Below are 13,926 nucleotides of genomic sequence, written 5' to 3'. Positions count from 1 at the left end.
ATTTTCTCAGGATGTAAGAGCTGTCATAGCCTTAAAACTTGAAAATCACTTACTTTTCAGGTGTCCTTCAGATTTTTTTTTAATAAGCTACCTACACAGAAGGTGGGCATTTTACTTAAGTATGAGGAGGGTCATGTTTCATTTTATGATATCAAAGACAAATGTGTTCTCTTTAGTTTCCCAAATTCAGCTTTTCGAGGGCCTGTTTGCCCTTTTTTCTCTACTTCTCTTGTTAATAAAAGAATTACCTCTTAATCACTCATTACCTACCCCAGCAATAATCAGAAGACAGAAACTAATTACTATTAGAGACATTGAATGAGAAGTAAATGCCATGACAATGACAATGTCTTTCTATTAATTTGAACTCATTGAAATGATGGTGTGATGTGTGATTTTCAAAAGCAATGAAAATAAAGTCTTTTTTGTTTATATTTGGTGTCAACCCTAGTGTGCCTCATTTCATATCAATGCCCAGTATGCTTCACCTCACTGTCATTTCACTGAGAGTTTTGGCAATTCTCTATAAAACCAGTCAACAAACACAAAGTTTTTATTTTCTTAAAATCGATGGAATTGCATATGATATATAAATAATGGATATTTGTAAGATGAGAATATTTTATATATGTGAGTATGTGTGTTTTACTGGTTTATTTTCCATGTGAAATGCATGTTAAACTCTCTGAGTCATTATTGATCTTCTCAAAGTCCTTTTTTTATGAGTGCTTCAAATATCTAGGACTGTGATGGCAAACCTATGGCATGTGTGTTGCTCATTCCCCTGCTTTTCTCCCTCCCCTGCATGGGTTCCCATGACCCTCCTCCCCCTGGAGAGGAGGTAGAGACTTGGATACTGCAGGCTGCATGCAGCCATCCTGAGTGGCATGTAGGAAGGAAACAGTGGTGGAGGCTCATGTGGATCACCTCTCCCCATTCAGACTTCTGAGCCTGTAAAGCCTCCCCAGCCGATCTCTTTTGAGCTCCTCCTTTGCTTTCAAGATAGAACCTTGGCTGGTTCTGCCTTTGACAGAGCAGAGTGGAAATTAAATTGCTCTTTTGCCCCACCTTGACCCCTTCTCCCCCTCAAAATTATCCCCCCCTTCCCAACCACTTCCATCATGATTAACAGCTCGAAACATGGTGGGCTGACCAAAGATTATGTGGAATGAGAAAAGTCAACATCATAAAATCTTAATTAAAAATGTAAATAATTCTTAGACTTGAAGATGTGTAGCAATGTGGAAAAAAGGGGGCAACATGCTAGTTATGGATTATGTATTACACTGAAATTTACCAAAGTTGATTCTAACTTTGTGTAGATAGGTTTTCTTGGATTTTATTCATTTATCTTAGTAAGAACTGTATTTTGATTTTTTTTTAAATCCTTATGAGTGGAAAGAACAGTGAGCTAGAAACTTGTGTTCTAGTTCTGTTCCTGTTAACATTTACTATGATTTATAGAGGAGAAATTACAGAAACCTTTATCACATGAACCCCTGTAGAGAGGTTTGTATTAAATAATCTTTAAGTTCCTTTTCAGTTCTGATTATTTTCCTCCTCACCAAAGCCACTTAATTGTGTATTTTCCATACATATTTGTCTTACCAGTCACAAATATTATTCCACATGCCAAAGTGGTTCCCTTGGTCTCTTAACTTGCTGAGTTTTTCTTTGAAGGAAAAATTTCTGACTTCAGATCAGGCAGACTTGCAGCCAGAACAGAATCATTGGTAAAGCCTTGCTCAAAGTTGTTGTTTTGGTTTTTTCTCCCACTTAACCTCTGGGTCTGTGTGATCTGAGGATAAATAAATGGTGTCCTGTATAGAACATGCTTTATACACACACACACACATACACACACATACTCACACACACATACATATTCATTTATTTTATCATATATAAATATATATTACATATGTATATTATATATTTTATATATATTTCTATATATTTATTTTCCTGTTGTCTTTCCTGTTAGATTGTGAGCTCCTTGAGGACTATCTTTTGCTTCTTTCTGTATCTCTAGTGGTTAGCACGGGATCTGGCACAGAGTTGGTATTTGATAAATAGTTATTGATTAATTGTATGCCAAGAGGTACCAATGCAAGGGAACTCAGGAGGCTATGGGGGTAGAAGTAAGGATAAGTGTAAGAGAGTATTTGATTTGAGGACAAAGGTTGAGAGGAACATGAATTGGAAGAGGATAAATTCTATGTTTTGATGGATGTAAATCTCTGATAGAAATCAATTGAGAGAATTGTGTAAAGCACTAGGCAAACGTTTAAACACTACATAAGTGCTAGTTATTGTTATTATTACTATTATATGGGTAATGTTATTATTATTTGGGTAGGAGTGGGCAGAACTATCTCAGAAGGGGCAAGAAGCAAGGACTGAGTGGAAGAGAAGCTTCATATGGGCTTCACCACAAGCTCAATATTGGCAGGGAGAGAGGCAGGCCAAAGGATTCAGCCATCCACTCAACTGGTCAGACTTCAGATTAGGTTCCTGGAAGAGCTAAGTGTTATTGATGTAAATTACGTTAAAGATGGCCAAGCCAAAGTAAATTAGGAAACAAAATCTGGCCAGAGACTCCGGAAAAAAATCTGGGTATAGTCCTGCTTGGGTGGGTTGAAATTGTATGCCCCTTGTGGCATCCCCACTATAAACTGCTGAATAAAATGAAAGAAGGTCTAAAACACTCCAGTCTCTGCCTTGAGCTGAGGAAGTCCTAACCACAGATTTAATTCAAATTAATCAAATGAATTTCATTCAATTTAATCAAATAAAGAAGGGTACAATGGAAGAAGTATTAAAGGTAGAAGTGAAATTTGTTGGATTCAGATAAGGACTAGACATGAGTTATGGGAATACATGGAGTTAATTGGAAAATTGGTATCAAACTCAAAGAGAAACAAAATCCACTAAACAAACAAACAAAAAAATCCCTACAGGGGCATATTGACTGAAAAAAAAAAAACATATTAACATGATCTATTTTGTAGTGCATTTTTATCAAATTTTTTAATCCTTACTGTCTGTCTTAGAATTGATACATGTATTGGTTCCAAGGCAGAAGAGTGGTAAGAAGTAGATAATTAGGATTAAGTGACTTGCCCAGAATCACACAGTAAGAAAGGGTCTGAAGGTCATATTTGAACTCAGCTCATCCTGACTCCAGGACTGGCACTCTATCCCCCGAGTCACCTAGCTACCCATTTTTAAAAATCTGTTTTGTAAAATATTTCCCATTTACATTTTCATCTGAGCACACTTGGGAGTGTTATAGGCGATCCACTGGTTGTCTCTTCAACACCTCTGGATAGGGAACTACCAGGTGAAGAAACTCCTTTTGCCAATGTAATTAGGTACCTTCTCTGCAACTTGTAGGGTCAGGGATTCTCAGAGAAAGAGATGGTAGCATGCCTTGACATCCGTAGTCAAGTTAGAAACCTTGAGAAGAAAAAGTTCCAAAAAAAAAAAAAAATATATATATATATAAACATATGTGTCTAAGACTGTTTCAAAATGTGCTAAATAGTCAGGTTTTAGATTCTTTTTTTTTTCTTTTTGAAATGGACTTGTGTGGAAAGGAAACAAGACTGACAGTTAGTGGGGGAAGAAACAATATCAGTAGTAGAACAACCCAGAAATGATTTAAAAGACACTCCCCTGGAACAACCCGACATTGAAATGTATACTGATGGTTCAAGCATGATAGTTAACGGAGAAAGGTATAGTGGAGCAGTAGTAGTGACACTAACAGAGACGTTATGGTATGTGTCCTTACCAAAGCACATGAGCGCTCAAGGGGCAGAGCTAGTTGCTTTATTAAATGCTTTGCAAATTGGTAAAGATAATGGGTCAATATTTACACAGATTACCAGTATGCATTTTCAGTAATTCATGCCACTGCAGAAATTTGGAAATATAGAGGATTTTTGACAAGTGCAGGTAAAGAGATCGCATTTGCCAAAGTAATAATACAACTTCTTGAGGCTGTACAACTTCCCAAGGAAGTGGCAATAATCCACTGTAGATCACACACAGGGGCTAATGATTGTGTGTCTTTAGGAAACCATAGAGCTGACATTACAGCAAAATTTGGAGCTAGAGAAGGTCCTTTTCATGTATTGAATTTCTCAATAGTTGAACAGGACAATCTAACTGATGCCTATAATGAGCAGGAAATTCAATCATGGATAAAGAACTTAGGAGCAAAACAAATAAGAGGAATATGGTTTTCACAACTAGGCAAGCCCATCCTGCCTAAAAATGTATTTTATAACGTGTGCAATGCAATACATGCACAAGGACACTGTGGAACCCAAGCTGTGATCGATTCAGTGAGACGATTTTGGACTGCACCAGGAATATCCTCATATGCCATAAGAATTTGTCAAAAATGTAAAATTTGTATGCAGTTCAATCAGGGAGTTTATAAGACTAAAGGCTTAGGAGGTCGTCCCTTAGCATATACTCCATTTGAATGCATACAGATAGATTTTATCAATATGCCAAAAGACAAAGGGTTTAAGTATTGCCTTGTTATCATAGACAGACTGACTAGATGGCCAGAAGTTTTTCCTGCCAAAAAGAACAATGCAGGATTTGTGGTCAAAATCCTATTAAAAGAAATCATACCTAGATTTGGGATTCCCTCAAAATTGGACTCAGACCGTGGAAGTCACTTTACTCATTCAATATTAAATGAAATTTATAAAAATCTAGGAATGCAAGCAACATACCACACACCATATCATCCCCAAAGTTCAGGGCAAGTGGAAAGATTAGATAAAGACATTAAAACATTGATGGGAAAATTTTGTGCAGAAACACACCAAAAATGGACAAACATTCTGCCATTAGTTCTGTTCCATCTTAGAACATGACCCAGTGGAGATTTACACATCTCTCTATTTGAGATGCTATATGGACATGCAATTTGGCAAGGAAGGACTTGTAAACCAGCTTACATTGCCATGATAGGTGGAGACTGTCAATTAACAAAATATATACAAGCTTTACAGACAAGAATAGCAGAATTGCACGAAATGGGCTTGATACAACAAACGGTACCCCTAGATTACAATTTGCACAACATCAAACCAGGAGACATAGTATACTTAAAGAATTTCAATAGAAAATTGGCTACAGACATAAAATGGACTGGACCACATGAAGTATTGCTTACTAGCCCAACTGTTATAAAAATTGCAGGGAAAGACTCATGGTTTCACTGTTCCCACGTGAAACCAGACAAAGTTCAACAACACTGTAACAGATATCAAAGATAATTAGACAACAGATAGAGCTGAGAAATGGAAACAAAACCTGATTAACATTAAAAGTACACCACAAAGAAATAATAGTGACACATAATGTTCAAGACAACTTCCCAGCCCAGAGGAAAAGCAACCCAGAGGAAAAGCATCCCAGAGGAAAAGCATCCCAGAGGAAAAGCAACCCAGAGGAAAAGATTTTAAACCAGGCCAGAGGAAAAGCATCAAGAAAAGCTGCTAGAGAGAAGAAACAAAGAGGAAAACCTGAAATGGACAGCTAAGACTTTGAACTTTGTAAGTTTGTTTATATAAGAAGAGGACATATCAAAAATGAGACTTATGTGTAAGACAGAGTGTGTTGAAATAATAAAACAAAAGTAATTTCACATATTAGGGAAATAGCATGCATCACTACATAACATGGAAGAAAGAAGAGATCCATCAGTCAACATGAGAAGTGGAAATCTGAAGAAACTTGATAAGTATTAATTCAACACAACACTATTAGACACAAAACACAAAATCACAAACTGGCATATTGAGAGACCTTGTTTATATAAACAAATGTCTAAAATTGTATTTATGCAAAATGAAAATATGTATATAGTTAGTTCCATAAGGTCTTAGGGAAATAGAAAGATCAATAGATATTTCTATTTGACTGACATCATGATGTGGAACAATGTATATTGTTGTATTAGATGTAAATAATTTCTGTAAATAATGTATTAGTTTTAGTTAACGTAGAGCAAGTAGTATTAGCACTAAGATTTAATTTATTTGTATAGTTTTGTTCAACATTTATTGTACTGAATTTATTGTAAAACCCCAAAACTACCCTTACCCAAACCTTCCTGCAAAGAATCCTTAGAGTAGATTTAGTAAATTGGTAACTATAATACAAATAAGTGACCTTGGGAAAGCCACAACAAAAAAGGGGACGATTGTGGAAAGGAAACAAGACTGACAGTTAGTGGGGGAAGGGTCAACTGGGAGTGGCAGTGGGGTCTTGTGACTGGCACTTCCTTCCTGCCATGTGGGGACTTGCTTACTGGTGTTGGAGGAGGTAGGAGCTTGTTCAGCCCAGTCTGGAGTGGCATGCTCTTCTTGGTTCAGCTGGGAGATTCAGGCCCAGTCTCTTCTGAAGGTTAGAACTGTTCTTGTTTGCTTTCTGTCTACTGCTAAGATTCTAAAAAGACAAAACTGGACTGATTAGAGTAGACGTGAGTGGGTGAACCCTACGCCAGCCTCTGGGGTCTGGCCTCAGGTCTGAAGCTGAGAAAAACTCCAATCCAAACTGGTTAATTAAACTTTATATTATTTGAATTCTCAGTCAGATAAGTGGACTATCTTTTCTGGTCATAGAGAGAGCTGAACTTCAGTTCAGTCATTCAAAGAGAAACAGACGTCATTGGACCCCTGCTGTTTCCTCTCAGCAGGGGGCATCTCCCTCCCTTGATTCACCAAGCTATCTACCCTCTCTCCCCTTACCTCCTCCATACCCCATACAAACCTTCCATTTATCCAGCTGTTTTCTAATCCCATTTCCATTCCCAATAAATATTACACTTGTGATTTCATTTGGCCCAAGAAATTCCATATGAAGAAATTTCTTCAACTCATAAGGATAAGCATCTGCTTTCCAACTTAAAGTTGGAGAACTGCCTACAAGTAAGGAGAGAAGCAACTTGCTCCCATAAAGAATACAGAGAACCATAGAGGTTCAGAGCCAGCCAGAGGTAAAACTGGAATCTAGCTTCACTGACTCTTGAGACTTAAAAGCCTATAAGTTCTAGGATCTGTGTTGAAAGCCTGTCAAGGAAAAAGCAAAGATTGTTAAAAAGATGAGAAAAGGAGAGATAAACCTTACCAGCAGGTGGCAGGGTTTCTTTGGGATAAAAAAAAATCCAGTTATTTTGGATTTCAGGGAACAAGCTTCACACACAGGAATAATATGACAGCAAATGTTTCATTCAGAGTGATATCATCTAAGAAAGCCAAATATAGTTCACATTTAGTGGAAATGATGGGGAAGAAACCAATGGTTAACCTCATGGCATAGATCTGCATTTTATGATAGAAATTGACCACATCCAATCACATGTCATCTGGTGATTCATTTAAGTCAAAGAATGCAGCATCAGTATCTACAGGTATCCACAGAAGACATCACTATTGTCATTAGTAATAAGGAATGATTGAGCATCTCCTCTGGATGAGGCACCAATTGCCTCTAGAAGTAGCCTCTCCTTCTTTGAAATTCCTCATGAAATACTGTTTCACCTCTCCTCTGTATTTACCATATGCAAAAGTGAAATCTATTATACTTCTTTGCCTTCTCCTCCTATGATATGATAAGCTCCTTTAAGGCAGATTGTTATTTTTTTCCATCTTTTTATTCCTGAGGCATGTTAGTGTCCTTCACAAAGGGTCACTCAATTGAATTTCTGTGCATCAGTGATACAAAGGCATAGTCTTTCAAATGATCATAGCTGAAAAAGCAAGTTCCTGCAATGAGCTACAGTTTTTCAGTTTAAGACAATATTCTAAATCAAGAATACGGGACAGGTCAAGATGGTGGCATAGAGGCAGTGAAAGTTCAGATCTCTGAAAACCTTTCCTCACAAATTAAAAACAAAATGCTTCTGGGGGACTGAAAACCAAATCTAACAACAGGACAGAGCTAAGGAATCCTCCTGCTGGACTCAACTTAAAAGGTACACTCCCCAAAAGCCTGAATTCCAAAACACTCAAGTTTAAGGGGAAGGAAGAAGAAAGGTACTACAGTACTGAGTCTCTAGCAGTGGCTGGAATCTCTGGGCAGGCAAGGGCACTAGTCCCGAGGGAGTACCTTGCGGGCACAACTGTGCCTGGCTCAGAACTTTGAACACCAACTGCAGAGATGAAGCAGGAGGAGAAGCTCAGAGAAGGCAGTCCAATCACAGACATTCCATATTGCCACCCCTTTCTGAGGTTTTGGCTTCAGGGCACATCAAGCTCTACAAGACCAACTCCACCCTGGCTTAATCTTATCAATAGGGCAGATAAGAAGCCTTCAGAGGGCAGGGAAGCTCCAGCTCCAACTCCCCTACCCCACTGACTACATTGAGAACCTGCTGACTAAACTCCAAGGGTGAAGGCTGCAATTACTATACAATGCCTTAATAACAAGGTGGGAAACCCAGTTTATTTTCAACTTCTGCTGGCAGCTGGGGAAGATCTGACATTGGGGCTCAACTTGACCAATCAGCAGAGCAGAAAAAAAGCTCCTTCAGGACAGAATAGCCCAAACCCACAGATCCAGCAAATAATGAGAGAAGCAAGACTACAGGCAACTACAGGGGGGGGAAAGAAGGGGAAAATAGGAGCAAACAACAGAAAATGAAAAAAGAAATTACAATCTACAGCTTCTATCCAGGCAATGAACAAAGAGCAAATGAAACAGAGGAGAACCAAGGACCATCAAACAAAAACAGAGAAACTCCAGCAAATTAGGCACAGGCTTTGGAAGAACTAAAAATACAATGCAAAAAACAATGAAGACAACTGGGAAAATTACTTACAAAGCAAGAGAAGTCATCTAAAAATAGAAGCACTTGAACTAAAATGAGAAAATAGTGTCTTGAAAGCCAAAATTAACCAGCTTGAAAATGAGGCAAAGAAGATGAAAGTTGACCTCCAACGAAAATCAGACCAGAAGGAGAAGGATGACCAAAAGTCCAGGGATGAAATTCAGTCTTTAAAAACCAGAATACAACAATTAGAATCAAGTAACTACACAAGGTAGCAGGAAACTATAAAACAAAGTAAAAATAATGAAAAAAATTAGGAAAATATTTAACATATCATCCATAAAACAGAAGATTTAGAAAACAGGTCTAGGAGAGACAAATTAAGAATCATTGGGAGACATCCGGTCAAGATGGCGGCTTAGACAGAGCTAAAGTTCAGATCTCCGGAAACCCTTCCTTACCGATCTCAAACTGTATGCTCCTAGGGCACCGAAATTCAAAACAAACAACAGGACAGATCCCGGGAACCCTCCTCCTGGACCTGGATCAAAAGATATGGCCTCCCAAAAGCCAGAACCTTAGATCATTCGGATCTAAGGGGTAGGCAGAAGGAAGGTCCCAGGACCCATCCCCCCCAACCCAGAGCACTGAGTCCGAGGCAACAGCGGCAACCTCAGAGCCAACAAAAGGAACTCAGGGCTGGATATACTGAAGGCCACATCCTGAGAACAACCTGAGCCAGTCGCAAGGGTAACACAGACAGCAGGGAAAGAGAGATAGATGGAGGGAAGCCTGTAGCCCCCTTAGAGCTCCGGGAAGCCAAAGCCCCTCCCCCCTCAGAGTGCAGGGTCTTCTGGCCAGCAAAGCCACTGAGATACCTTGTGGACAGTATGGAGCCAGGCTCAAAGCATGGAAGTAAGTCAGCAAAGAAGCATTGGGCGGGAACTGAGAGCAGTAGCACCCCAAAACCTGGGCTTCCCCGGGAAGACAGACTAGCTGCGGAGGATGGACAATTTGCCTAGGGTTAAAGCTTCTGAACATCAGACAGATATAAGAAGAGCTAGTCCTCCTCATTCAGAGATGGCAAACAGCACAGAAAAGCCTCAAAACACCAAGAAAAAACAAGAAGAAGGGGGCGACTTTGGACAAAGCAAAAATACAAAATACAGAGGAGAGAGAAGAGGAAACACAAGCAAATGCTCCAAAACCTTCCAAAGGAAACAGAAACTCTCCACAAACTCGGGAAGAATTTGAATCAGAAATGATCAAAACGATGGAAGCCATCTGGCAGGAAAAGTGGGAATTAATGCAAAAGGAATTCAAGCATCTACAAAACCAGTTTGACCAAACTGAAAAGGAAAACCAGGCTTTAAAGGTCAGAATCAGGCAACTGGAAGACATCGATCTTGTAAAAGAACAAGAATTAATAAAGCAAAGCCAAAACACCAAGAAATTAGAAGAGAACATAAAATATCTCACTGACAAGGTGACAGATTTGGAAAATAGAGGGAGAAGAGATAATTTAAGAAAAATTGGACTTCCAGAAAAGCCAGAAATAAACAGCAAACTCAACATTGTAATACAAGATATAATCAAAGAAAATTGCCCAGAGATTCTAGAACAAGGGGGTTCTGACAGAGCTCACAGAACACCCTCTACAGTAAATCCCCAAAGGACAACTCCCAGGAATGTAATTGCCAAATTCCAAAGCTTGAAAGTAAAAGAAAAAATTATACAAGAAGCCAGAAAAAGACAATTTAGATATAAAGGAATGCCAATCAGGGTCACACAAGACCTTTCAAGTGCCACTCTGAATGATCATAAGGCATGGAACACGATTTTCAGAAAGGTAAGAGAGCTGGGTCTTCAACCAAGAATCAGCTATCCATCAAAACTGACTATATACTTCCAAGGGAAAGTATGGGCATTCAACAAAATAGAAAATTTCCAAGTTTTTGCCAAGAAAAGACCAGAGCTCTGTGGAAAGTTCGATATCGAAAAACAAAGAGCATGAAATACTTGAAAAGGTAAATATGAAGGAAAGGGAAAAGGAGAAAAATGTTATCTTTTTCTTTTATTCAAACTCTCTTCTATAAGGACTACATTGATACATATATATATATATATATATATATATATATATATATATATATATATATATATATATATGTGTGTGGGCAAAATGTAATGTGTAAATAGGGGGAAAAGAAAAATCAAATAGAATAAACTTTCTCACACAAAGATTCACACAGGAATGGGAGGGGAAGAAAACTCCTATAAGAAGGAGAGGAAGAGAGTTCTTACTTAAACCTTAACCTCAGGGAAATCAACTCTAAGTGGGAAGAACATCCAGATCCATTGGGATCTAGAATTTTATTAACCCAACAAGGGTAGGGAGAAGGGAAAACCAAGGGGGGAAGGGGGGGAGGGAACACAAAAAAGGGATGGAAGGAGACGGGGGAGGGGGAGGAAACAAAAAGGGAGGGGCTAGAAAGAGAAACATATCAAGGGAGGGGACAAGGGGGACTGATTTAAAGTAAATCACTGGATTAAAAGGTTAGAGCTGAAGAAGAAAAGTTAGAATTAGGGAAGGATATCAAAATGCCAGGGAGTCCACAAGTGACTGTCATAACTTTGAACGTGAATGGGATGAACTCACCCATAAAACACAGACAAATAGAAGAATGGATTAGAATCCAAAACCCTACCATATGTTGTCTTCAAGAAACACACATGAGGTGGGTTGACACCCACAAGGTCACAATTAAAGGATGGAGTAAGACTTTCTGGGCCTCAACTGACAGAAAGAAGGCAGGAGTTTCAATCATTATATCTGATAAAGCCAAAGCAAAAATAGACCTGATTAAAAGGAATAGGAAAGGTAATTATATTTTGTTAAAAGGGACTTTAGATAATGAGGAAATATCACTAATCAACATGGATGAACCAAATAATATAGCACCCAAATTCCTAATGAAGAAACTAGGAGAATTGAAGGAAGAAATAGACAGTAAAAACCATATTAGTGGGAGACTTGAACCAACCATTATCAAATTTAGATAAATCAAATCAAAAAAATAAATAAGACAGAGGTAAAAGAAGTGAATGAAATCTTTGAAAAATTAGAATTAATAGACATATGGAGAAAAATAAATAGGGACAAAAAGGAATACACCTTCTTCTCAGCACCACATGGCACATTCACAAAGATTGACCATACACTAGGTCACAGAAATATGGCATACAAATGCAGAAAAGCAGAAATAATAAATGCAGCCTTTTCAGATCACAAGGCATATAAAACAATAATCAGTAATAGTACATGGAAAACCAAATAAAAATTAATTGGAAATTAAATAATAGGATACTCCAAAATCATTTAGTTAGAGAAGAAGTCATAGAAAGAATTCATAATTTCATCGAGGAAAATGACAATGGCAAGACATCCTTTCAAACCTTTTGGGATGCAGCCAAAGCGATAATCAGAGGTAAATTCATATCCCTTAGTGCATATATTAACAAACTAGGGAGAGCAGAGATCAATGAATTGGAAATGCAAATAAAAAATCTCAAAAGCAACCAAATTAAAACCCCCCAGCAGAAAACCAAACTAGAAATCCTAAAAATTAAGGGAGAAATTTAAAAAATCGAAAGTGATAGAACTATTGATTTAATAAATAAGACTAAAAGCTGGTACTTTGAAAAAAAAAAAAATAGACAAAGTACTGGTCAATCTAATTAAAAAAGGAGAGAAGAAAAGCAAATTAACAGCATCAAAGATGAAAAGGGGGACATACCTTCGATGAAGAGGAAATTAAGGCAATCATTAAAAATTACTTTGCCCAATTATATGGCAATAAATACACCAATTTAGGTGATATGGATGAATATATATACAAAAATACAAACTGCCTAGACTAACAGAAGAAGAAATAGAATTCTTAAATAACCCCATATCAGAAAATGAAATCCAACAGGCCATCAAAGAACTCCCTAAGAATAAATCCCCAAGGCCCGACAGATTCACAAGTGAATTCTATCAAACATTCAGAGAATAGTTAATCCCAATACTATACAAACTCTTTAACATAATGAGCAAAGAAGGAGTTCTACCAAACTCCTTTTATGACACAAACATGGTACTGATTCCAAAAACAGGGAGGTCAAAAACAGAGAAAGAAAATTATAGACCAATCTCCCTAATGAATATAGATGCAAAAATCTTAAATAGGATACTAGCAAAAAGACTCTAGCAAGTGATCAGAAGGGTCAGCCACCATGATCAAGTAGGATTTATACCAGGGATGCAGGGCTGGTTCAATATTAGGAAAACCATCCACATAATTGACCACATCAACAAGCAAACCAACAAGAACCACATGATTATCTCAATAGACGCAGAAAAAGCCTTTGATAAAATACAACACCCATTCCTATTAAAAACACTAGAAAACATAGGAATAGAAGGGCCATTCCTAAAAATAACGAACATTATATATATCTAAAACCATCAGCTAATATCATCTGCAATGGGGATAAACTAGATGCATTCCCAATAAGATCAGGAGTGAAACAAAGATGCCCATTATCACCTCTACTATTTGACATTGTACTAGAAACACTAGCAGTAGCAATTAGAGAAGAAAAAGAAATTGAAGGCATCAAAATAGGCAAGGAAGAGACCAAGTTATCGCTCTTTGCAGATGACATGCTGGTCTACTTAAAGAATCCTAGAGATTGAACCAAAAATCTAATTGAAATAGTCAACAACTTTAGCAAAGTTGCAGGATACAAAATAAACCCACATCAGTCATCAGCATTTCTATATAATTCCAACACAGCTCAGCAGCAAGAACTAGAAAGAGAAATCCCATTCAAAATCACCTTAGACAAAATAAAATACCTAGGAATCTATCTCCCAAGACAAACACAGGAACTATATCAACACAACTACAAAACACTCTCCACACAACTAAAACTAGGCTTGAACAATTGGAAAAACATTAGCTGCTCATGGATAGGATGAGCCAATATAATAAAAATGAATATCCTACCCAAACTTATTCATCTATTTAGTGCCATACCCATTTAACTGCCAAAAAATTTCGTTATTGATTTAGAAAAAT

Source organism: Monodelphis domestica, chromosome 6 (assembly GCF_027887165.1).
Source record: "Monodelphis domestica isolate mMonDom1 chromosome 6, mMonDom1.pri, whole genome shotgun sequence".
NCBI classification, from domain to species: Eukaryota; Metazoa; Chordata; class Mammalia; order Didelphimorphia; family Didelphidae; genus Monodelphis; species Monodelphis domestica.
This window is presented reverse-complemented; position numbering follows the sequence as displayed.